General features: G+C 42.8%; 1 protein-coding gene across 3 annotated transcripts in view; it reads left to right on the forward strand.

Moving 5' to 3' along the window:
* The window catches only part of DAPP1 (dual adaptor of phosphotyrosine and 3-phosphoinositides 1), a 55,082-nt gene that overhangs the window by 7,486 nt on the left and 20,493 nt on the right, over window positions 1-27,103 (forward strand). The window lies entirely within an intron of this gene.

The following is a 27,103-nucleotide window of genomic DNA, read 5'->3' on the forward strand; positions in this document are numbered from 1 at the left end:
CAAATTTCTGCCTGCAGAGACTTCATGGCTTCCCTAGGCCATCTCCCTGGTACCTGATTGTCCATATACCATCAGAAAGATGGTCCTCAGGTCTATCTGGCTTCTCCTTGCAGTCAATCCATTATTTCTGCCACAGATGGAAGAAGGTGATTCCCACTCTATGCTACAGGTTTTCTTCATAACTAAGGGTGACCAGTGTGCTTCCTTCAATCTCCAGCTTTCACTAGCCCTAGGCTCACTTTAACTTTACCTGTGGGACATACCAGCTACATCTCCCATCACTGCTCTTCAGATGTCCTTTAGCCCATCTGTACGTGCAGTGAGAAGAGGTGCCCACAAGAGACCAGGTGGAACCTCCCCTGTGGTAAGAAGAGGGATGGAATAATTCTGTGTCCTGCTCATCCCTCTCTGAGTAATGTCTGTTGTTGTCATGTTGGCATGGTCATGTCCTTCAGCTTGGGCCCTACCCTGAGCATGTTTTCCATTCTTCCTCTAGTTACTAATGAAAATACTGAACAAACACAATTGTGTTGACCCCCATAAGTTCCCTACTGACACAAATGATGCAGTATTTGTAACTGACCTTCAAGCACGATCCAAACAATCTTTTCTTTCCTCATTACTTCACCAGCTCAGTGCTTCCCTACCTGGCTAACAGAAGACAATCATGCCCTGTGAAAGGCAAACACCATTTCTGCTCTCTGCAAAGCCCATTGCCCCATTTTAGAAGAACTCCCCAACCTATCAAACTCGCATTGTTATTTATCGGTTCTTTATCCTTCTCTCTCTTTGCCTACAAGTTTGTGCAAGTTTATGCCCACATTTCTCCAGGAACTGAAGTTACACTAACTGGTTTCAACTATGCTGCTCCTTCCCCCAGGCCTCTCAAAGTCCCTCTTCCACAGAAGCAAGTCTCCCAGGTGGTTGGGTCTGTTAAAATCTCCAATCACGGGCCTGCCTTTGGAAATGAACTTTCTCAGTGACCCCTATTCTTTGTACAGTGTTATTGGGTAACCCGAGAACTGCAGATGTATCTGATTATTGGAACTGTGGAGATGATTGCCAAAAAACCCGAAACCATGACCTTTCCTTGAGTTGTTATCAGCCAAGCTGGTGGGGGGAAGGAGAGATGATTTATGACCATTCATTAAAATTACACAAAACTGATTATAGAGGTAGATTTCAGCTGAAAAGTTCAGGCTCAAAATCTGCCTCCATAGTTCGGGGTATTTGGACAAGAGAAAACAAGGTATTATATCTTGAAGCAATGTGAATGTAAGTAGATTATATTTTTATGATGTTTTGTATTCTTATTTATACGCAAGATCTTTTTCTTAATTTTCTCATGGTTTATTAATTTATTATTTTTATTATTAGATTTTGTTAAATCTAGTTTTATTATTTTAATATTTTTAACCAGCCAGGGGCCATCACATGAAAACCTAAAGCGGTACAATTTTTTTCCTACTTACTTTAGAATTAGAAATGCAAGCAGCCAGTCTGGATTTTATATAAGATAACACCATCCCTTTATGCAATCAACTGCTTTGCAGAGGGGTTTTGAACTCTGGTAACAATTTGTTGACAAAGAAGAGCTCCAACAGACGAATGTGCGCTCGAGCAGTCAATTGCCAATCTGCTCCAAGGCTGTAACGTGAAATTGCCATGCTTTGGAGAGCAGCCAGCGTCGGATTGGGATTAATTTGCTCCCAGTGCTCAATAAATAATGTCGGGAGGGCCCTGTGGAAAGCGATCCCCGCTGGTTATGCGCGGCCCCTGCCACAGGGCCTATGTTTGGTCCCCGAGCTGAGTGCGTGCAGCGGCCGTCCGCAGGCATTTCTCACTGGGCTTACAGTAAAAGCCACCTAAAGTGCCTCCCACCCCTGGCAATGACAAGCGGGATCAAGCAGCCCTCAGAGCGAAGCCCTCTTGGGACGGAGGGGTATATATAGGGGAGCTCAATAAGCACCATTATGATCCACGTGCGATGTGCCTGCCCGGAATTAAGGTCACATCCATGGTTTTCTGTGTGTTGCTCCACTGGCTCGCTTGGCTTACAAATTAAAGAGTTGCAGGTGAGAAACTGGCTACATAATCAGGAGTTATAACTCCAGCCAGTTTCCATCTGACAAAACCTTTTAGTCAGTACATGAGGCAATTGCAGAGGAAAGTAAGAATAAGATTTTTAAATCCACGTGTAAAATCCATTGTAAAGGTCAGGTTTATAAGGAGACCATCCCAAAACACTAATGACATGACAGTTTTATGAGGCTGGAAAATGATAGCTTGGCAGAAGCTGAGTAATACTAGAGCAAGGGATTTATTTAAATTGGACTACTTTTATTTATTTATTTTTTATTTTGTCCTTGATCCTTCCAGATCTCACAGAGATGAAAAATGTGTAAGTATCTCCCCACATTCAGCTGATAAGTGAGGTAAGAAAAGGTTATTTATGTGAGGCATTTTTCTGTAATTTTGCCCTCCAGAGGTTTTATGTATTTTTTCTGCAGAATATGTTGGCGAAAGTTATACAAATTTATTGCCGATACTTTGCAAAAAATACATAAAACATCAACTCTTAATAGCTAGCCTCAGAAACAGAAATAGTAAGAGTTTCTACCCGTACTTTTAACACAGTTTTAATTTAGAGAAACGGCATTTCTCCATAGGACAGGAGGACAATCTGTCCAGATGAGCTTGTAGTCAAATATATACAAATAACAGAGATGCATGTTCACCCTAGGAATAAGCCTTTGTGTATCTAACTAGAGCAAAAGTACTTTTTAATTTGCAATATAAAAATCTCTCTTATCTTAATACTGCTTCTCCAAAAAGCAGTATCAACACCAAGTCTGGTGGTTTATTTTTTTTTTACCTTGTGCAATGAATTAATTCACCCTCTAGAAGACTGCAAGCACCTGAACACATCCTTCATCAGCTGAGCAGTTCTCATCATGCTGAAGCTTAATGCAATTTTCATTAAACTGCAGCTTCAAGTTTGGCCTCAAAACATACCACATCTATCAATCAAAATATAGCTATAGATACGCTGTAGCATATTACCTATCTATAGTTATACCAAACATACAATATCTATCTATAGCTATGCCAGATATTTGCTTATACACTTCTGCATTTCCCACAATTCCTTTAATCAACAGTGAAAAATAGGAATATTTTAAAAAATAGGAAAAATAAGAATATTTTAAACACAAAAATGGTGTATTCTCTTTTCTGCAAGAAGGCTGAGGTTCTCTCTCCAGGTCTGCCACTTTCCTTTACCACAGCATTTTGAGAACACAGATGGTGTCTTGGCACCTGGGGTGTGGGGTTTAGTAGGGTGCTCTGCACAGAGCATGCAGGCCTGATCCTGTGAGGTGTTGAGTGCTTCCCAGGAAGCGATGAGCTCTCTGAAATCCCTGTGACTCAGATCCCCAGGCCAGGCAGACACTGACCACGTCTCCCCCAACACCCTCCTGGGAATCCTCCCCTCTGCAGCGTCTTCAAGTGTTGCCTTTAGGGAGGTTCTCAATTAATAAATTGATCATCCTGGTAATAAGGCAGGGTGAATTCTGGGCAAATACTGGCTGCTGTGGAGTTCACTCTGCCAAAATACTGAAGTGTTTGTCCACTTTGTGACTGAAGTGTGTTTGGATGTATTTGCTCAGCTGTGAGGGCTGGTGTGCAAACCCTCTGGGGCGATGGGCTCCCTGCAGAGCCCAGCTGGATGCTGGGGTCATTTCTCTTCCCTCAGCCCCACAGCCCAGGGCCAAACAAACCCCCATGGGACAACATTCCTCCTCCAAAGAAGCCTCTCCTGCTCAGAGGCTCTTGCAGTTGCCAGGTTGCTTCCTATCCCTTCACCTGCACCAGCACACCATGGCCAGGGGATCATGGAACTGAGCATGGATCATATTCTGCTTTGGATGACTCTCAAGGCTGAGGGAAATAAGAGGGAAAGCCTTTCCTTTCCCGTCTCTGAATGGTTTCCAAACCTCCCCGCAAATCAGGTTTGGGAAAAGAAAGCACAAAACTCTCTGTTTCAGAAAATTTGAACACTTAATAACTCTTTCTCCTCTTATGAGCTATTTGCTGAACTTAACCCAAATTAGCAAATAGGTCTGAAGTGTTCAGTAAATAAAGTGTCCAGCAGGAAATTGTATTTGGCCACGCTCTAGTAATTGTTTTCTTTTACTACCAGTACAAGCCTAGATGGCACAAAAGGTTGCTACCCAGTGACACAAGTAACAACTGTATTAGCTGCTGGCTGCAGGGTGGCACGTAGCACAGAGATACTTGAGATAGCTTTAAATTGGCTAGCTGGGGTGCTGGCCATTTGTTCACCTGCAAAAGCAGAGCAGTTAAGTTGGGATAGCTCATCTTTGGATATCTTTATGTGAGCAATTTTTCTCATCATAACAACACAGTCCCATCTGCAACAGTGAAGACCCTCAAGGGTCAAACCTGAGAATGTGCTCCTCGTCAGAGAGATTTTGTTTGTTTTAGCATTTGTGATGTGAAAGAGATTAAAAATAAGTTTAAAAAAAAAAAAAAAAGAAAGCTTAGATTTTTTTTTTCACAAAAGGTATTTCACACCTGCTACTCTGTGCTTTAGAACACAGGAAAACTAAAACTTCAGCTGAGTTTTATCCCTTTACGTATTTCCATTCCCGTGTCCTGACCCTGCCAGAACTAAGCCCAGAAGGGAGAAAATGCTTCTGGAGTATAACTTTTCACCAAAACTTACGGAACAACCAGCAGAGTTCAACCCACCTAAAGTCCCAGCTGGTCTATCATAACCAGACAGTAATTAGCTTCTTAGTTCAGACGAGTCACTTTGGTGCATAAAGGCATGTATTATATACATGTATATACATAAAGGTAAACTTCCTCATCTGGCCGTAACATGACTGCCTTGCTTCCCATTTATGTGGAAAAGCAAATGTTGTTTCCAGAGGAACTGATGCCCTGAGCCATTTTTTAGGACTCAGAGAAGTATGTGATATACTAGAAAGCCACTGCGAGGTCTCAATAAAAAGATCAGCCGGATGGGTAGCTCTATCCAAACTAGGATCAGTGATCTGGCTGAGCCTATGTGGTTAAAGGGAAAGGAAATGAAATCCACTTTTTGCTTTGGGCTGTCTTATTGAATGGTATAAAACCATATGAGTGGGTTTATATGGAAAAAAATGTGGTTATATATAAGCTCAGTGCCTGATACCTTGACAGCACTGCAGGGATATATTTAGCTTGAATGAACTCCTGAGCCCTGGTTCAAATGCATTCAACTAGGACATGTTGCTCTCCATGCTGGAAAAAGAGGAGTCCATTAAGGTCTTTTTCTGGTGCACCAGCAGTTCAAGCCACTTAACTTTCCATGCGGTGAGTCACATGAATTGAGTATATAAAGCAAGCAGAGAACACAGCATAATGATTTTTTATCCCTAGCTGATAAAAGGAAGCACATGCTGATCTTCTTGGACAAATCACTGCTCTCAGCTGAAACCTCCATACCTCCTCCTGTATGTTGAAGAGGATGGGCACATAAAGTGATTGGGCAAAAGTCCAGCATCACTTGACAACAAAGCCTTACTTAACACGTATCCTGTTGCGGCTGTACAGTTGTTTTAGTGATCAGATACAGCCAAAAGCAGTTACAGGGATATGATGGCAACCTGAAAAGAGCTATGCAATGATGGAGAGAGTACAGCCCATAGATTGAGCCAAGCAGACCAAAGCTGATCCTCTACTGTATGTGGCCAGGCTCTCAAGTTACACCATTTAGGCCATTGCTTACCAGGAGTGGTAGAACTAATCACATATGTTTGGGGGAAAGGCACGATTTAGCAGATCCTAACCCATAGGTTCATGTTCTCTCCCTTTACCCAGAAATGATGGTCATCCGAGGTTACAGGAGAAGCAGCTGGGAGATAGCATGCAGCAGCTCTCCTGGCAGCTGCCTTCGTCTGTTAGGCAGCTTTTCCACCCCACAGCACACAGTGCTTCAGCTGGCACGAAAGCCAAACAGGCAAGGCAGAGGCACATGTACAAAACCTTTCTGCCCCCACATGCATTAATGCCTGCTGAAGACAAGGCACACTGGGCTTTCACGGGGAGCTCTCTGGGCACCAGTGTGGAAGAAGGTCATGACATTCTTGTTTTTAACAAAGTGGTTTGGTTCCCAAGCTTGGTTACTCAGGAAATGATTGGGGAGCTGAAAATTCAGTAGTGCCACAGTATGCTGCTGCAAGAGATGAAGACATGCTTGCCCTTTATTACATTCTGCCCAGATCTTGTTTTCAGATACCATGTTTATAAAGTTAAGTACTAGGAGCAGTGAAAGAAACACTTAGTAAGAACATATTAAAAAATGCATCTGTGCTAAAAGAATATCTCAAAAAGGAAACTACTAAAAGTTCAAGAAATTGCTTTTTCTATTGTGCTTATCAGAGGATGATATGACCTACGACTGAAGCCAAAAGCTGTCTTTGTTTTGGGAGGACACCACCCTCCTCCTCCATTAGCAATAAGAAAAGTCAGCAGAACTATTAGCATTCCTGATAATGCTTTGATTCACCAATTCATGGAATACTCTGAGTTGGAAGGAACCCACAGAGATCATCAAGTCCAAAGTTTTCTGCAATTGTATAGCCATGCTGGGTTTTTTTTGTGCAGAGTTTTTCCCTCCAAATGAATATCAATAACTGGGAAAATGAAGGTAGAATTTCCTGAGTGATCAGCTGACCTACCAGAATACAGCTTATCTGATCTTCTCTAAGCCAGAGTGGCTGTCAGTACTTTATGGCTGTAACGGCTGGCCAGTGAGGCAGAACAAAAGAACAGACTTGTTAAAAAAATTGATATTGAAAATAATAGATAATTGGTTGCCTACACAGAAGTAAAACACAGTGAGAACAGGCCTTTTGACATAAAGTTTGTCTGACTTTTTTTATTTGCAAATTAGAGAAATAAAACTAGAGCCTGGGCTTGTATGTGGGCACTTCCCATTGATCAGGAGCCCCTGAAGGAGAACTTCTCTCACTGAATGCCCTTTCTCCCATTTTGACCAGAGGAACAGCTGTTCTGTTGGTTTTACAGCAAATCTCTGAATTTACACCAGTGTGAAAGTACAGTTGCATGCTCGCTCCACCTGCTGAATAATCTGCAGCACTGGCTGCTCCAGCCTTTTCACCAGGCACAAGATGGAGATTTCCACCCAGCTGGACATTACCTGACCTAAGTTTCTAAACAAAAGAGAATGGCACTGTACCAGGTTGGATTTGTATTGAGCATTTTAGCAGCTCTCCTCAGTCTAATTTAAAATGCAGCGTACCATAGCAAGAATCCCCATTACCACCTTTGTGCTGGACAGGACCAAAGAATATCTCAGTAAAAGACAGGAAGAAGAGGAAGTGAGATGCACAAAATGTTTTGCCTTAAGAATCTGGTATTGTCCACAATTTTTTTTGGTCACATTAATGTGGTTTTGTCACCCAAGTGTTGAGGCAGGGATGCAATAGCTGCACGAGCTATTTATAGAGACACTGTATAAAGATCAACAGATGTTTTCAGCACAGCCATGTACTCCGAAGGTTACTTGCGAAGTCAGAGCATTAGAAAAAACCATAATTCAGAAATTCACAATAAAAGCCCTGAATTGTTGAGGTTTTCTAGAGGATCCACCAGTTGTTAGGCTAATTGCTGTTGTAGTCCAGCTGTTGGAGGCTACTTCCGTTTTGATCAATATTGGTTTAAAACATGAAAGTGTGGGAAAAGTAAGCCAAAGTTTGTGATGCAGTCAATAATCACAGCAACACCTCAGACAAAGTACGTGTTAAATTCTTGGCTCTTGATTAGAAATTAGTTGTGTTGCCAATCCCAAACACTCAAAATTGAAAATTAGTCAGATTTTTTTTAAACAGTGTAGATAGACATACTGGTCTGGAGCATCCATTGGTCACTCTCAAACTCTACTATTAAATCACAGGTAAGTTTTAATGAGGGCTGACACTGCAAACCAACCTACATATCAAAATAAACCACCCGGTTCTACCACCATCATGGCAACGTTGCAGTGCAGCTGTGGGTTTTCACTATAAAACATACAGTAAGTACAAAGTATCCCCTTCAAAATACGGCACATTTTGGTGACAGACTGAATGCAGAATGCTTCCAAGGCAAGTTTCAGCTAAGTCGGTACAAGTGCATAAATACTGGTTTCGTCCTTGAAGCTGGGTTTATTTTACCCAGTCTTGTTTGGTGCTAAAGACTCTTGCCTGATTTGCAGGGTGAGCTGTCTAAGCAGTAAGTTATTTCAGACTGCTTTAATCTGCAGGGTAAGTAAATGCACCATGTTTGCACAAAAGAGTAGGTAGTACAAGGTTGAGCAGTCCTCAGGCATCTACACGGTCAAGGCTTTTTTATAGGGACTGGGAGCTAAGTGTAAAAATGATCATCATTATCACTGTTAATGAAGGATGAAAAGCTCAAGCTAACCATGTGGTAGAGCCATCAGGAAGGATGTCAAAAATTGGCTAATAAAATTTAGTCAGTGTAAAGTTCATTTGACCTTTCCATATGGAAAGTGAGGTCTCCATACAGAGTGCACTCTCAGACCTGCCAGATGGGAGGAAATATCTGCTACGATACATTCCCTGCTCTCAGTTTAGCATGTTGAACAGAACAGAGCCTGTGCTTTCACACATCTCTCGTTACATCTGATGAGCAGCATGGATAACCATCAGGGAGGATACTCTGACCTTCATTAGACATTCACAGAATCCTGAGCCAGAAGCGGCCAACTTTACCAGCATCCTGATAAAATCCACCTCCTGCCCTTGAAGGCAGCCTAGAACAAGGCTGTGCTTGGGTCCTTTGCATGGTCTGCTTGTGCAGTGGCACAGAGGAGAGGCAGGTGAAAAGTTTCTGTCCAGAATGTCCCAGTGAGCCTTCATCAGGTGGTTGCTATCCTTCTGCTGTACTTGTCCTAAATTACAGTCCTTGTTGCTTTAAAACATTCCATATGGTACAAAGAGACAGAAGGTACAGTTTTCCGCTGAGGGATTAGAAGTGACCCCTGCCCAAAAAGCTTGACTACTTTTGCCTAGAATGAGGCAAAGCCAAGCTGCCTTTGCTTTTGCAGGGTGAGTGAGGATGGCAACTTGCTTCATTTGAACCTTTTCAAACTGATCTCATAGTCTTATGGAAAATCTCAAAAAATTCAGGTTGTTGTGGATTTATCCAACACCTTCTTGTCCCTCAGCTGTAATTTATGGCTTATCTTCAGTTTAGATGTTTGCCTCTTACAGGCAGATTACTACAATACTGCATGATGCAACTACATTTTAAACAAGCTAACACCTGGCATTCTCCTGGATGGGGCCAGTGTCTGCAGGGACCTCGCAGAGTCCCCTGCTAAGTAGCAACAAGGGAGATGCATTTACGGGCACCTAAAGGGCAGATTGGCACCTGTGGGACAGAAGAGACATCTGTTGTGCCCATATTTTAGCAGCACTAATCCAGGTCAGGAAGAGCAGGTTTGAAGCCCTCAGGGTTTAAGTCAATCATATTGAAATGCTGTGGGCGGTAGATGGTCTAATCAAGGTCTTCATGGGTCATGTTCATTCAAGGCAGAAGACATCTGGGAATTTTAAGGAAAGCTAAACCCTTGCCAGCCATGCCTGGCTGAAGTAGGTGGCAAAGGGGAAGAGAGATCAGTTGCAGCTGTCTTGTCTTAGTGCAGGAACGCAGGGGTGCCTGTGCAGGAGCTATTTGAGAGGCTCTGGCTCTGGGCACAGGAGCAGCGTGCATGGCAAGAGGTACACAAGGACACCCATAATGTTCCCACTCTGTGCAGGGCAGTGCAGGATGAGTGTGTCCCCCATCCTTACACATTCATACACCTCATGACCTTGCTGTACAGCAGCACAGACCCCAGGGGCAAGGACTGTGTCCCACTGTAACCACATGCATTCAGCCAAGGCAGCTCCCTCCTGCACAGGGCTTGGGTGTGGTGCCTGTATTGCCACTGACTCCAGAGCCAGCTTACCTGATGTTAACTTTGGCACCTCGACACCCTGCTCCCTTGCACGTGTGATCTTCACTCATTGGAAACTCCGAATTTACTGTCAGTGCAAACAGCCTCAGTCAGGCTCACAGAGACACAGAGTTCATGCAGCTTTTCTGCCTATGGCCTGGGAAATCATGCCACATCATGACTTGCCTTCCACTCCCTTCTCTAAGGAACCAATATATTTCTTAGCATGCCCCTCAGCATTCAGCAGGCCAGCCTAGCTGAGTAAATGCTACTATAATAATACTTAGTGCCCACTGTACAGCACTGTTCATATCCAAAGGCATTTAAAAGTATTGAGTTTCTGCAGCTCTGAGGTAGAGACATTTATGATCCTTATATCTCTAGGCTGGAAAAAATTTCTGAGTATGGCAAAATGTGTGCAGAAGTAATAAAAGAGATTATGGCTAGAAAGCCACTAGCAGTCTGGGGAAGAATGTAACACATACAAGTTCTCTGAAAGCAACAGGACAGACCAGCTTTGCCCACATTTTTGATGAGAAAATCTTATATGTCTTGGTACAGAAATATCCTTTTCACTGCTCTTACAGTTTATGGATGTGATCACATTTCATTCATTCCCTTTACAGACCACAGGGTGGCAAAGATTGCTTGGTGCTTGGCTTCTGCACAGCAAGATGGCAAGCTGGAAACCGAGCTCCTCAGCACCTGGATTGGCGGAGCCAAATGGAGCTCCCACTGTCCTGGAGTGAACAGAAACTGCAGCCACAGCAGCATGAACTCCATTGTTTGGATATGCAGGTTACAGGCCCTTCCCATGGGAGGGGCACAGGACAAGGAACAAAACAAAGATTCAGATGCTACAGCAGAAGATAGGATTCCAGGTGGAGTCCATAAAAGGCCAGGTCTTCATGCATTCCAGGTCTTCAGAGCCTAAAATGGACTGAAGGCACTTCAAGGCCCCGCTGATGATTCATGCTGCAAATAAACTTCAGAAGGCAGCAGGTGCCAGCACTCATCAGAAGATGAAGTGCAATTGTTTTCTAGTCAACAGAGTAATTTGAAAAGTATTTGTGCCATCTTGCTAAAAACACAAACTGTGTCACTTTTATTTTTAGGTGCAGATATCCGTCCAGGAAGAAACCACAACCAGTTATGTCACACATAAATAAGAGCTACCTGCTGATACCATCACAGAATTTACTACAGTGCTTTTTAAAATGGCCAGCTACCCAAATCTGAGGTTATGTTTTTCCTTGCCACACAGCAAGGTATCCAACTTACATCTCGAAACCACCTGCTTTCTCAGGAAGTAAAATACTCCCTGGGATGGAGGTGTTGGGGAGGGAAGAGAGACTATGGGAAGCAGGGTTGCAGCCCTCTCCTCCTCAACACCCTTCTATCCCACACATTTGGCTTTTTAATCATAAAAATTATCCCACACTTATTTTAATCATGAAGAAACCCCTAACAACTCCTATATCAGCAACAAAGCTTGTGCTACAGAGCAGACACGAGTCTTAGCAAAGGATGTGTGAATATACTTGTATACAAATGAGAAGGGTTAAGTCAAAAGAAAAAACTTTCTGAAAGACTTCCTTAACATTGTCCTTTTTTTCTTGTGTCATATGCTATTGACAGTACTGATTATCCATTGTCTCACACTTCCAGTCTTAAAAGGCTGTTTGACCCTCAGTTCTTTCTGAAAATAACCATATCATTCAAGGTTCTGAAATTATGCTTTCACTATTGTCACAAAAAACTAGCATTTTTCTACATCCTCCTCATTATTTTGGAAATTAGGTCTGCAAACCTGGTGTGAACAAGCACTACTTAATTCATTCATTAATCCCAGTATGTTTTCTGACTACATAAATAATTTTGAATACATAACTTATTTTGAATACTTAACCAAAAGATCAGGCACAAATCCACACATATGAGTGGGTTACATTAAGGATTCATAGATGTGGTTTAACTCTTAATGCTGGGGGATTAAGAGTTAAGAGCTCTGATGTCCTATTTTTCCTCTGAATTTTTATCATCATCCTTGCTTTTTATGGCTACATAATGAGATAATTACAATAGAACTACTGCACTGACAAAAACTGTTTTTAAAAACTCATACAAGTGCCCTTGATAGCTGCACAGAGAGTGGGCAAGAGCCTTATGGATGGAAGTTTCGCTGGATGATCTCCACAGGCCCCCTCTGACTTTCATTTTCCCTTAATATTTTTATATGCTTGTTTATATGCCAACATTTAATATTACCCTTCTGTACATGAGTTCATCCAAACAGAGGTACCCCACAGGGCAGACAGGCCTTGGAGGCTGACATTGCTCCACTCCTCCTGTGCCTTGTCAGACCAAGCTCTGAGGAAAGGCAGTGCGCTGTTCCCTAAATATCACATGGGCCACATCCCTGGGGAGCCCACCAGCGGTGGCATCTGGGAGGATGGGCACACAGACCTGGCACCTATTGGCATGAAGAGTCCTGCAGAGAGAGCCAGTTCCTCCAAACACCAAGCCTTGCTTTCTCCTTGCAGTGCAAGGACGTCACCTGAGGTGCTGCTATACATCATCACATCCCCTGGGATGAAATTCTCCAGCATGGGGGTATGCTTGGGATAAGAAGCCGGAGCAGGGTCTCCCCAGCTTGTCTCCTGCCATCATACACCTCATCTTCTACCTCTGTCTCTGTCACTTCACAGGTCTCAGTGGTCTACTCACCCTGCTTCTGATGGAGTCTCACATTTCTGAAATCCCTTGTCTTTTCAGTCCAGCCCTTAAAACAACAGGGATAAGCCATTAGCACTTTGGCCTCTGTTAAAAGTGACTGTTCTCCCAAACAGGCCCTTCTGCAGCATGATGTGGACAATCCTGGGCACTGGTTACATGTTGGATAAAGCTAATGCCACCCCTGTCCTGCTTCCCAACAGTGCAAGCAACGTGTAGTTCCTGTGTTTTCCAAGGTACAGTCCATCTTGGACACAAAACTATCAAAACAGAGAATTCTCCTGTTCCAAATATCCACCAGCTTACCACCTGCCCAGCGCCCAGGCAGCACTTTACAGGTAGTCTGGTATGCCTGCATCTTCCTCAGAGAGCTTTCCCTGACTTGTGCCTGCTGGTGTTTCCCTCCTCCTGGCTACACACACACATCAGTAAATCCACATGGGGACTTCTTTGTTATACTACATAATTTTGTGAGCTACAGATTACAATGGAACCTCAGTTTCTCTACCACAGATTGTATACTGCTCCAGAGACACTTAGTGTTAAGGTTAAAGATCTATATCATTTTAATTAATACAAAGATTAAGATTTTAATTCTCATTCTAATGGAAACTTATATTTCCTACCATCATTCTTGAAACAGTAATACTATTTCCTACTTCAACCCAGGAGCAAATCCATCAGATATTCTTAACTTATAGATTGCATTAGGATCTCCCAGACTGACACGTGTTTACAAACTTCCTCTTTTATTTCTCCTCAATGACATTAGCTTTGAGGAAGAGCAGCTGTTTATACCATGACCCACAGATACTGAAAGCTATTTAAATAGAGCCTGGAAAAAATAATTTCTAGGACTACAGCTACAACCAGTAATGAGGCTCTGGGCTTTCTCTTTTGTTATCTGCCTCTCACCTCTCCAGTCCAGGTTATTTACTTCTTCCATCATTCCTTCTTCAGTACTTCTAGTTCCTATATCCCCTGTCATTACTCTTTTGATAGTTTGTCTGGCTCCTGACCATCTGCCTGCAAGTTTGATGATGCCTGTCCTGTGCTGCAAGAAAACATCTGACCTGTCCCTTGCTCTCATATTCCCCAAGAGTTCACAAACTGCCTTCAGCACCCAGTACAAGCATATTATTGTGCTGTTTCAGTAGCCTGGGGCTACTCTCATTTATCTTTCCTCTGCTGGCATTATGGAAACACTTGTCCAGAGCATCATTTCCACCCCTCAACACAGAAAGCTTCAGTGATTTAAAGGATCTTTCTCCATGTGGTATCTCAAAGGATTTTTTTTCTGAGTGGTATCTCAAAGCATATTTTAAATGCACATAATTTTCCTACCCAACAGTTCAGAATTAGATATATTTTATCTACTCTAAAGTAATTAAGAACAAAATACTGTTCTAATGCTTAGTTTTAAAAAAGTTGTGCCATTGCCTGCATTTTTCTTTAGGTAACGATTTTTTCTTCTTCACTGCTGCTTTAGTGAAAGTCATAAAAGCACTTAAAATACAGTGAAATTGTTGGTTAAGAAGTTAAAAGGTGGGAAAAAGGAGTGTGCTTGGAAGACTGTTTTCTGCCCTCATTAATTTCTGTACTCCTTTACTTCCTCTCATGGTATTATTCTTTTCCTAATTCCACAGAAATGCTCAAAGACTTTGTTTTTGATTAATGACTTACGGTGGCTTGACTTAAAAGGCATTTTTTATCCTGTCTTCATTGAGAAGATAGGGGCACAGCCTGGTGCAAACAGGACTTGCCTTCATTAAAAAGGCAAACCAGAAGCCCCTGGCTAATCCCCAAGATATGGATGTGACCCTCTGAACCTCTCATTCTTTCCACTCACCTCCCATGGCCCAAAGCAAGGCAGCCTGGAGGTCTAGGGGCAAAGTCAAGAACAGCAGCAGCCACGCTACGTATATTTGGTCTGCATCCTTTATTTTCTGTTTCTTCTGGGGTGAGGCAAGGATGCTGTGATAAGAGCACAACATCTAAATGAAAGAGCACAACATCGACCTGAAATCCTACCTGAAACTTGCCTCCTCTTTAGAATATAAAACAAACAAAAAAATCCTGACTAGGTGATGAGAAGAGCTGGGCAACTCTGTAGCTGTCAGACAAAGAAAGAAAATCCCATTTTTCCACTCCTCTGGCTTCAGACCTCACATGCTAGCCCCAGCTGCAGAAATTTAAATCTGGTCTTTAAATTTAGGTGACAGGCCAGCTTTATGGCTTATCTGGACAGTTGCAACACTATCCCAAGTGGAAGGGGAGGGGGTTCAGAGCAATCACTTAGTAGCGCTTGATGAACCCTGAGGTATTGCCTCAAAGAGTTTCAGGACTCTCATACCGCTCAGAAATTACAAACAGTTATTGCTCTCTCTACTCTCTCCCCACTCCCTTTACACTTACTTTATTTCATATGACAATATTAAAATCATACTCAGAATTGCTCACAAAATAGCACGTGCCTTCATTCGTGCATGGAGCATTTGCCTTTCTGATTAATGCTCCAAAAAGGAGCTCAGAGAGCTCTAGCTGTCACCACCACTACCACCATCACCCCTCCAGAAGCCTGTGACCATTCTCCAGGGCTGACTGTGACTGGTTTCCCTGCTCAGGTGTCCACTTGCAAAAGCAGAGGTGGGTGATCCATGACTGTGTCAAACCTGTTCTCTGTACCACTTGGAGGCAAGCCAGTTCTGCCCAAAATTAATAGTATGTTAGCAAGCCCATGAAGCCTTGTTCTCTCCTTCACTGCTATAGGAGCAGCAAGCCTTACAGTTCACATCTGCCGTGGCACAGATCAAAACAATGCTGTCATTGACAAAAGAGGTTTGTCCCAAGTTTGTCCCAGCTTCCCTCAAAGTACACGCAGGCACTGAGTCCCAAGGTAGGAGTTCAGCGGTGGTAGAACTGGTGTCAGAAAGCAGCTCGAAATTCTCCCTCCACAGAAACCAATTGCTAACTCATATTTGTGCCATCCTGGGGCCTGCCAGTGGCAGGAGTGACAGATAGCTGTCTGGCAGTATTTATACCACAGTCACCACTGCAGTATCTGGGGAGTGTGGTATAAATACAGACCCAGCAATGGCCAGGGAAGCCCAAAGAGTGGGCGAGGAGGGTGAGTGGCCAAAGCAGCTGAGAGACGTGCTGATTCAGTGCATCTCCCTCAGCTGTCCTCAGCAGCAGGTTGCCATGGATTAGAAGCTGGAAAGATTGAAAGAACTGATCTTTCTTTTTTCCACTCCCCTTTAGCAGCTTTCTCACTCTTCACTTGAGCCCACAATGTTCTTCATTTGAGTCCCCAACCACAGCACTTTGCATTACTACATAAACACATAACTATTTCTTCTTAGGAGATCATTTGGCTCACACCTGCCAGCCTGCAGCACTCAAAAGATGAGGTCAGATTTGTCATCCCTGCCTTACCGATGGGGAAATCCATGCAAAGGGAAAGCACAGAAAGCACCTTCCCTCAGAAGGCCTGTAGCTCTGCTCAGAGTAGAGGTTTATGTTCTCATTCAAAAATCCAGTCACAGGACTTTTAAGACAACAGGTAGAAACAGGTTTAATGAAAGGGAAAAGGAAATGTTCATTCAAGAAAAACTCCTGGACGTGCATCTCTCAGTCACATGTTTAATTTCTTCCCAACACACATTAACTGTCTGAACAGCTGACTTTCAGCAGTAGAACGAGTGAGAATTTGAAATACGAGCTTTGCATGTTGATTTCTTTCTTCTCTATAAATAAATTACAATTCTCTATTCCCAAAGGAAACCTTTGAAATAAAATATAGGCAGGGAAGGATCCCTCACACAGACAGGGGATTTGCAACAGGTTTTTGCAGGCATGTAGCTGGCATATGGGATCTTCTTCCCATCTAGTCTAACAATGCTTGGGTACCCCTCCTTGCTAGAGAAGGAAGGGCACTTTGCCCTATTTTCTCCACTTGGGATACTATATTTTCTTCTGAAGGAATGTGACTGCCATAGCAGCCTATCTACTTGCTTCAATTACCACAAGAAGGGTTTCTTTTTGGACTCTGCTCCTCTGCAGGAAGCTGGGCTTGTCAGCAGCACCCCAGTACACAGATTAAATACTTAGCACTACTTTTTGTCACACCTTCAGAGCCTCTTGTACTGATGGAAAGGATGGAATGAACTGTTCCTGAGGGTAAGATCAGATTCAGGAGAGTGAGATCAGATTTGGGAGACCCTTTTCGCCTGCAGCAGTGGAAATGGGGGAGTGCATGGACTGCACTTACAGTGCAAAACTTACCTATGGCTTATGCAGTTATTACCATTTGACTAATTCAAGCTACTTCTGCCCTTGCAAAAGAAATATTCTGCTTTGATATTGCTGGAAAACACTAAAATTACTACTCACCTCTTTGCATTCAGAAGGGCATATGGACATTTCCTCTTGTGAACAGCATTTTTCCATCTTTCCTGGCTTGATTCACTTAACAGCCTGGCTAAGGACTCTCTCTCCTTGGTAATTTGGCACTCCAAGGTCTTTAGCAGATCACCACGGTGATCTGAAACCCCCAGATTTATGTGAGGCCCTTGCTTCTCTGTACAATCACTGGGAGAGCTTTTGGGAAGATACCTTCTCAGCCCACTTCTCTGAGTAAGGTGCCACAGCACCAGCTTCCTTTGCCTTGGCTTGACTGCAATGCATGCTCAATAATAGTTTGCAAGTACAGGATATCTTTCCAAAATATCTCAGTCCTAGTCATCTTTTCTCCATTTTTGCAGCAGGCTTTAGTGGCAATTTCCACAGCGACTTTGCTGTGGATGCTACTTGTTTGCAAGATAAAAATCTGTAATAAGAAACACCTATTTATCAGCCTGACAATATGAGGGCTCCCTGAAGCCACGGGGTTTGATCATGAACGATCTGATGCAGCCTTTATTTCCCTGCAGTGTGTGCTCCTGTAGATAACCATCTGCTCCTGCATCAGTCTGAAGGGCCTGACAGAGCCACAGTAGCGGTTATGTGCCAGCTCCTCCTGGATAAGATTTCCTCTTTGCTGTTACTCACCAGTGTGAGTATGTGTTTATGCTTGGACATCCCTGAAACAGCTCTGCTTCAATGTATTGTATTTTGATACATTTCTAATGTTAAAGCAAAAGAGAAGGACAAAAAATTAAGGGGTTTTCTGGTGTCAAGCTGTTCAACTTGCAAAGAGTATAGTTTATACTCCCTGTATTTAGATTCTAAAGGAAGCTTTCAGTACTGAACTACAGGCTGGTGGCAGAGAGCAGCCAGCTGAACCTTTCCACAATGTGAAGCAGCCCAGAAATGTGAGCAGAACCTGCCACTTAAAAATACAAAAAGCAGTTTTCACCTTGAATCCCAAACAAGCAAAAGCTCGTTTTTCAAAGCGCTGATAGGGGCTGCTGCTGCCTAGGTTATTTCTTGTCACCATGATAGCAGATGAAGAATCAAAGTGACATTTTCCTTCTTGGCATCAACTAAACTGCCCCCACCTTCACCCTTGCACCTGACTCCACAGGTTTTTTTTTCTGGAGATGCTGATTAAGATCCCTATTTGTGCGCTGGTGAGACATCTCCAAGGTATGCTGGATGTGCAGCTCCCCTTCAATGAACATGATTATGAACATGCAACTGTTATTTAAATGGATTTTTATCACTTGCAAAATATGCCACGGAATAACTGCTGTTCAGCTTCTTGGAGCTTTGTTACATCCAGCCCAATTGCTACAAATTTGTTGTCTGCATCTTTGCCAGAAACACTCTGATGTGACTTTTAACCGATACAGAAGTCAAAATAACGTTCACTAACTCAAGCAGATAAACATTTTGCTCTGTTCTGAGATCTCTACATTGAATCTACATTTTTTATGCAGAGTGGTTTTGCTCAATGAACTTTTCATTTACAGAGTTTCAGTTTATTTCTGTTGGCCTCAGGACTGCTATTAAACCTGTACTAAACCAACCACGAATTTCAGCAGCACTTCCTAAACGACTGAACTTCATTTTAGCAGTTTAAAAATAGTTTTGATCTCATCAATACTTTGCCATGCCATTTCCATCCCAGAAGACAATGACTTTCAAGCTTTCATTAGTGATACAGAAAGGGATCTCCTTGTAAAAGCGCCTGGGTTCTGCTCCTGGCTGTGGTACAGCTTGCTTGGCTTTACCAAACCACACAGCCCACCTGGGCTTCTGACTAAGTATCTCCAATATTTGATGCTACTCTGTGCCCAGTTTTGAGCCATGCCAGAAGCACAAAAGCTCACAGATCTCTGTCTGATGCTGGCACACCCTGTGAAACCCTCAGGTGGCACATTTCTGAGTCTTTCAAGTAAAACAGCAATATACATGTGGTGAAGTGCTGCAGGCGCCTGCAGGAGTGCAGTAAAGCCTCTTCGCTTTGGTGGATGTTCAGAGTGTGACTTTCACCTGGTCCTCAGGACTGTGAGGATGATTCCCAGAGGCAGGATCCTATGATCCCTACAGAAATATGGCAGGGAAGCCTTCTGATTTATATATGAATCTCTTCTGATTTTTGTATTTGCGCAATATTTAATTTTTACCCCAGTTAGTAAAATGCTTTCTGTGGGTATAGCATATATACTTTGGCCAGCACTATGTTTTTTTCAAGGCTGCAAAGATCTGGGTTATTATAGACAAGAAATGTAGTTTAAATAACTGAAATTTCCTGGATATAAGTGGGGGGTTTTGCCTTGTGCATAATTACACTTCTCAATAGATTACAGGCCATGGGGGTTTGGTTTTATTCCAGCTCTGGTAAACAGACTCCTGGACTATCAAATCCTTTCAAAGCAAGAAAAAAGTTAATTAAATTCTAATATTCATAAAAATAATGATGTGCTAGAGAGCTAGCACCTTATGAATTTCATGTTTCAAACTTAGAATTTCCTGGGAGCTCACACATAGCCCCATCCTCCTCCAACCCATGACATGACCTAAATGTAAAAACTGGAGAAATGTTAAGAAATAAAGAGGTCCCAAATTCTAGTTCCAGGTACTACAACTTACAGTCTGTCAGAACTGAGAAAGAAAGCCGACTCACATACTGAATAAACACGCAAATTGAATTTCTGAGTTCAAAGAAGAGATTCTTGACTTCCTGAAACCAAATCACGCCATAACAACAATAAGACCTCCATGTTTCTAGGAGTCCCCTCCATTTTCTTTACAGTATCAAGGCCGTGTCTCAAATCTCAATTTCCTTAATTCTTCATCTTAACCCAGAAAAATCCTCACTGGTTCATTCTTGGGTCATCCACCAATTCTCTCTTTGTTCAATTACAGCTTATATTTCAGGCACCTGTACCGCAGGATACAACTGTCTTTTGATTAGTTTCGCCTATCTGCAATGAAATTAGATCAGTGGCTGGACTTGGAGCACACCCACAGTGTTGACAAGGTCTGAGCTATATCAACTTTACAGCAGTTAAACACGAGTGCACCCTGCTCTGCTCTAAGGTAACAGAACCGAAGACCACTACCTGAAAGCTGTACTTCATTCAAACAAAAACTGGTCTACTATGCCAAAATCATGGTGACAAGGACACATCTGAGCAAGCTCCCCAGCCCCTCACTACTTTACTTGTTTATGTCAATCAGTTTGGAGATTTTAATAGTCGAGTTATGTTTATCTGAACTGGTTTTCAAGGTCTAATTATAACACGTGAAGTGGGGTGAGATCGCTGCTATGAAAGTCGCAGTATAAATAAGAGGGCCTGACGGGCTGATATGTTGGCACAGGCCAGACATGTGTGTCACGTGGGTGCCCAGTGCAGCTGTTGTGGTCCATGGTACAATAAATAGCTATAGGGAAGCGGCACGGTCATGCAGGATTTTTTAATACCCCCTACTGTGCTACTTGGCCAAATGCACTCACCTTGCAAAAAAAAAAAAAAAAAAAAAAAAAAAAAAAGAAAAAAGAAAATAAAAGAAAAGAAAAGACAATATCTGCAGTTTAAATACAGAAAAATGACAACCCTGGTGCTTTTTTAAGGCTCTGCAGGAGAGTATGGCATAGTTGCCTGCCTCCACTGCCTTCTTCTCTTTTTGCACAATCCTTCATAGATGACCCAAACTTGGCTTTCCCCTCACCAAAACCAGCAGAGGACATGCTCTCATCCCCTTGAGTAGGGAGAGTGTGCCAGGCACAGCAACATTTACAACCTCTTCTGCCATTGCAGGGGAGATCCACTGCAGTTGCCCCGAAACAGGCATGCACAGATCATGCCTGGAAGCATGGGCAGATGGATGGCTCAGGTAAGACCAGGCTTCTGGAGAGGATCTCTATTTATAACCTGGGCACTGCCAGGAGAATGCTCTTGGGTGTTAATGTGACAGAGTGTTGGTTTTTAAAGTCGCTGAAGTGCCTGAACATGCAATGGAAGATGAAACTGCTGCTGGCTTGCAAATGGTCACTGATGCCATATGCTGGTAGGAGAAGCAGCCATCCATACCAGGCATTTGCAGTGCATTGAACACCCATTAGACCAATTAGAGTCCACAAAATACTAGTTATAAAGCTCCTGCAGCATTTCTAGGGTTAGGCTCTTACTCATTTTTGAAAAAAATTGACCTGCCACAAGGCATGTACATTTTTAAATTAGCAACTAGCAGTGAACAGCGCTTTTGGCAAGGCACTGGAAAATGCCTGACATCTGTAATTCCAGCAAGATCTCTTCTGGGATTCTATTATGCAGATGTGAGCATAACTTGTTATACTCACATAATGTTAACATATTAACCCATGCTTCCTCTGCAAGGAAAAGGCACTATAATTGCAATCACTGTTCTCAGATAGCAATTTGCATCCCCTTTTTGACCCAGATTCTCAGTATCCTGCTTTATGCATCAGCAGTGCCATAAAGTGCAAAATGATGCAACATTCAAATGTTTTCAGAGCAACTGACGTAATATGATTTTATTTGGGTAGAATAATTTTTCTCCTAAGCTCCTTTCTACTCAGGTCTTGGTACTATTCCTAAAGCTTGTCCCTGTATCCATAAACAGTTGCATAAAGTGGCAGGCCTATCAGATTTGATAGTGCAGAGATACATTTAATTAGTATTAATATTATATGATGTTATTGTATTCATTATGTATTATATGTTAATTATTTATTATGTATATAATTTGTTATTCATTACATGTTATTTGAACATAAACCTTGAAACCACAAAAAGCAAAAATGAAAAACCCCAGCTTATGAACTGTAATAAGATCACACTACAGTTTTACAAAACAACAAGTAAAACTGTTCTCAGCCTTTTTTTCCCTCACCCCCTCTCTAGTTTAAATAGTTTCATTTTGTATTTTATGACACTTTTACCTAAGCGTAGCTTTTAACCAGACTTTTACCCAAGCCTAAAATCATATGCTGCATCCCCCTCACTTTTCATGAATGGTGGACACCCGTGTGTGTGGTCAGTCCTGTTCTGGATGCAGTCTCTACCTTAGGCTTGGCAATAGGTACTGTAATGCTGTCTGTGAGGAGCTGGGAGCCAGAACAGAAGTGGAGCTGGCACCCTGGGCCTTGCTGCAGGACAGAGTTATGGGTTGGCTTCACAGGCAAGCAGGAATCCCTGGTGCAACTCCAGGTGTGAAGACATTCAGGTCTCCAACCCTGAACGTTCTCCCCACCCCAGATTACTACAGCCAAGAGCCATCTTTGAGGGAGTCTGGAGAAGTTCCTCCTCTCTACATCTTTAATTACTGGGTAATCTCGATGCACAGACCAGACAGCCAGGTCTGATTCCCCTTGGGCAGAGGCTGAACCACCAGCAGGTCACTTGGCTCAAGGCACCACGTGGCCCACAAGAGGAGCTGCCCGTCTCCAACCTTGCCCCTCACCCTTGCCTTTGGCAACAAGACCTGCTCTCCCTCACCTCCCCACATGTGCTGCCACTAGCAGCCACTGAAGCCCACATTTTCTAATTTAAAGATAATTTCTAGGTGTTTGGGTTTATTTCTTGAGATTGGCTGGATAGGAAAAGAATTTGAAACACACATAATCTATTCAGGGAACATGACATAGCTCTAAAATGGGAAGTTTTAAAGAGACTTTGGCTGTGTCTAAGAAGACATGAAAAACAAATTGAAGGCTTCAACAAGCACACATGTATATTAAACAGTGGACTGACAAAGTTCCTAGAAAGTTTTCCTTGTAGAACTGAAACTGGAAACACATAATCTTCACGTTGTTATCCACATTATTGAAACTGTGAAAACCAAACCACGTGTGATAACACAGCTGTTCTAGCTAGAGGCATTTAATCTCCCACCATCATCTCAAAATATACATGCTCCAGCTCCTGGTTATGCACACAGCAATCAAGGACTAGGAAAAAAATGAGCAAGCATCAAGGGAAACTTCCTGTACTTATTACCGTGTCCCTGTTGAAGTTCAGAAACCAGAAAAAAATCCTCCTGTACTTAGCCCTAGAGGAGTAGCTGCATCTCCTAGAGCAAACAAGAGGAAGAAAGTGTATTATGTTAGAAAGGATAAATATGTTTGGTCTCAAAAGTCACATCATGAAGAGTATGAAGAATACTAAGGGCAGAGTTAAGAGACTTATAAAGCTGAATTATTAAACAAATATCTCTGGGATCCCATACATAATCATATTCCTATGGGACATGGCTGGGCCTGTCCTACTTGGCAGGAAACTCTACAAAGGCTTAGGAGGGCATGGCTGTTCCATCTCTTGCTGTGCCTAGGTGGAGATGTGTTCCTAATCCAAGCCTGGGGAATGAACCCTGACAGCAACACAACTACTGTGATCTTTAGTTATAGAAGCCCTGCCCAGCCCAAACTGTGGAGAAAATGGGGCGAGAAAAACACTTCCTTTTGCACAATTGGTCTTCAAGCCATTTTTCCCTAGGCATGTGGGCATTTTCAAATCCCTTTTCTCACCACTGTTCTGTGTTTTCTCTATGAATAGATTGCAGACAACATAGGGCTAGCTGACAGGTTTTGGAAATGTGTTGACTGCGGTCATTAGAAACACACCAAATAAACATGCCTCAGGTGCCTCAAAATCCACGAAGTAAACTCATCACTATGCTGATAGCTAGTATCTGAAGTGTTTTCCAGCAAAAAAATTGTTTCCAATGAACACTCCAAGACAATCTGTGCCACATTCAGAAGGGAACAATCAGGTTAATTTCAGAAGATGGTATTAGCGTGCGTCCTGTGTTTGAACACGGGGGAAAGATTTCTGTAGTTGCTTTAGAGAGTTTCACAGAATCCCATGGGATCATACCTGAGTGTAACAGGGATTAGATGGCTTGGGCACTGCAAAATTGTCAGATGCAGTTAACTTAAAGGAATGAATCAATGGGCAATGCTCTTTTGTGTAGGAAACCTGTGCTCTGCCGGTGCCCACTCTGCTCCATCCCAGCCTGCCCCTCATCCCAATCATGTTAACAGTGGCTTTGTGCTTCTTTTACTTTTGTTTGGGTGAAATCACTCTCTTTAGGGTTTGCTTGGATGGTTCACAGCTATCTGTAATCTATTCAAGTTATTGGAAGGTAAAATGGTAAAAGGAAAGAAATTAAATTTTCAATTCTTTCCTGCCAAGTTCTGTCAAGTAACTGGAGTTATTTAATTATGTTTTTGCAGCAATCATGTTTATTTATTAGTCATATGCCTATCTAAGCTGAATTCTCCTTCATTAATTTATATTAAAGTATATCTTAAAGTACAAAATTACACCTACCTTAAAAAAACCTAAAACTTTCAAACAGTTTTAAACAACTGCTGCATAAAAGCTCAAAAACCTGGAAGAGCCATCATGATCCTGGGACCTGACCACTTACAGGACACATGTGATATAAGCTCACCTAGCAGTCCCACAATTTCTGCCCAAACAGAACGTACAATCTCCAAACCCACTATCATAAAAGCAAACACCTGCTGGACTGAGAGACCTGGCGGCTGCACTGTAAAGCATTCACTGGGTTTTAAAGTCTGCTGGTAAATGTGGCATTCTGGAATAACCTAGTGTGACACATAACACAAGGAATAATCATACATGTATCAATCATTTTTAGCCTTCTCCTCCCCATTTTGATGGCCATAGTTCTCCTTCTGTTTTCCATGACCTAAAGTTAAAGCAATAGGGGTTTGGCATTTGTTTCCTGTGAGATGGCACAGCTATTCAAGAAAGACTTCAAGAGACTGCTTTTTTAAATTAAATCACATTTTGGTTTGTAACTGACAGCTGTGAGGGGATGAGTAGAAAGCCAAACTGTCTTTTGGGGGTGCTCTGTGGCCAGAAGGGCTCGGGCTGAGCTGCAAGCACCAGAGCACTGCTGCTATCTACAGGTCTGCTCTGCACAGCACTCCCACTGCAAACGGAGCCAGTCCTCCCACAGGGATGCCCATACTTGGGAACAAGACCAAAACAGACACTGAAGTATTCTGGCTTTGGGGAAGTGCAAGTTGGCAATCTGTAGCCTTTCTGTCCAGTGGCTAACCTGTGTTAAAAACCCAAGATCAAGTGGACTTTGCTAAAGGGAAAGCTGGACTCTGCTGCATGAGAGCACAATTTCTGCATTTTTTTTTAAATTTTTTTTTGCTACAAATGAAGAGGAAACTTTGCTCTCTCAGGTGCAGAGTAAGAGGAAGCATCTGCTCCCAGATGGGAACCCCCTCCCACCACAGCACACTGGTGCACAAAACACAATGGTGTGTACACAAGAACTGGAAAATACCTTTGAGCCTGCATTGCTGAACTTTGAAGACCATTTGTGATATAATTAGAATTTACTAAAATTTAGTTGTGGCTCTTTGTTGCTTGGAATTTAATTAATTTTTCTTCCTGTGCCTTTTCATCTGTAACCCAGAAATTTTCATAACTGCTTTTCTGCCTCTATCAGTAAGACAGACAAGATAACCTGGAATGGGTTCATCACTGCTGAAATCAAACACAGCAGCTTCCAGAACAGGAGAACAATAATAAATAAATCTATCCAGTAAATACAAGCAAACAGTGGAGACATCAAAGTACCTATTTAACCAAATATTGTGGCTTTCAGAGTCAGGTTATCAAAGAGAATATCAGATCACAAGCTTTCAACAAGCAATAGAGGAAGGGGCAAACTCAGAAAGAGGAAAAAAGTATTTTTTGCCACTAAAAAGTGATTCTTTCCTAGTAAGGAAAAAAACCCTCAGTTTATTTGCAAAATCTTTATCTACAACTGAATGTCTGCCTGTTGACATGAACAGTTAAGCACAGAAGCAGAGCACCTTGCAGCCACAACTAGAAGCTCAAACAAAGGACAGTCTCATCTGACACATGGAATCCCTCTGAAGCTTTTCCCATCTGGGAGGCTAGAAAAGCTCTTTCAAAACTGATTCCCCAAGACCAGCAGGAGCTGCAGGCTAAGAAATCCTGTTCCAAATGACTCCTAGCTCCACACTGAGCATGCAGTTCATATGACTGCTTGTGGGAAAATAAGTAGATGTTCCATCCTCTTTAAATACCAGTTTTTCTGGAAACAACTTATTTTCAGTACTGGATACCTGGTGAAAACTTCAATATGGTCGGAAAAGAACACTCTGTCTTTTTTTTTTTTTTTTTTTTTTTTTGTGGAGTCCTGTCTTTCTGTCAAAGAATTTTAGTAAGGAATTCGCCACACCTATAATGATTACTGCCCATGAAGTATCGGGGAATACAAATAAGCTCTAGCATTGCAGGAGATCGTTTAAGCACAGGAAAGAACAGACGCCAAACAACGCTCAGAAATTTCTCATCCACTGAGCTCACTCCTCTCGATACTTCCGAAGAGGGAATGAAGTTGTATCTTTCTGGCAGTTTATGTTCCTATTCCTGTTTCAGAAAGACAGCGTGAGCCCTTCAAAACCTGCACGGAGGATCACCACGGAAATCAGCGGGTCGGGATGCCAGGGGCGATGGCAGGCAACATCCCCCTTCCCTGGTAATCCAGCGGCAGGTCCATGGAGAGCTGCGCTCGGCGGGGCAAGCCACAACCCCCCTGAGCTCTGGGGGCTGGCTGGGGACAGGACTGAACACCTGACGCTTACAGAATAATCCACAGATTTCCTCGCTGAGTACCTTGGCGGACACAGAAGAGGCGAGGGGCATTCATTGATTGATTGCAGGAGAAAAACGAACCGACAACGAAATCCTTTGGAATACGAACTTCTGGGACGTACAGATGAAAGCAATGAATTATTGTGGGGATAAACCCAAGTGTCAGCAGTATGGGAGCGTGGCGGCGCACACCGGGCACAGCTGGAAGCCGGGGGGCTCTGGCCGCTCCTGCCGGGGGATGGGGCCGGGGCGC

Source organism: Corvus hawaiiensis, chromosome 5, assembly GCF_020740725.1.
Source record: "Corvus hawaiiensis isolate bCorHaw1 chromosome 5, bCorHaw1.pri.cur, whole genome shotgun sequence".
Lineage (NCBI taxonomy): Eukaryota > Metazoa > Chordata > Aves > Passeriformes > Corvidae > Corvus > Corvus hawaiiensis.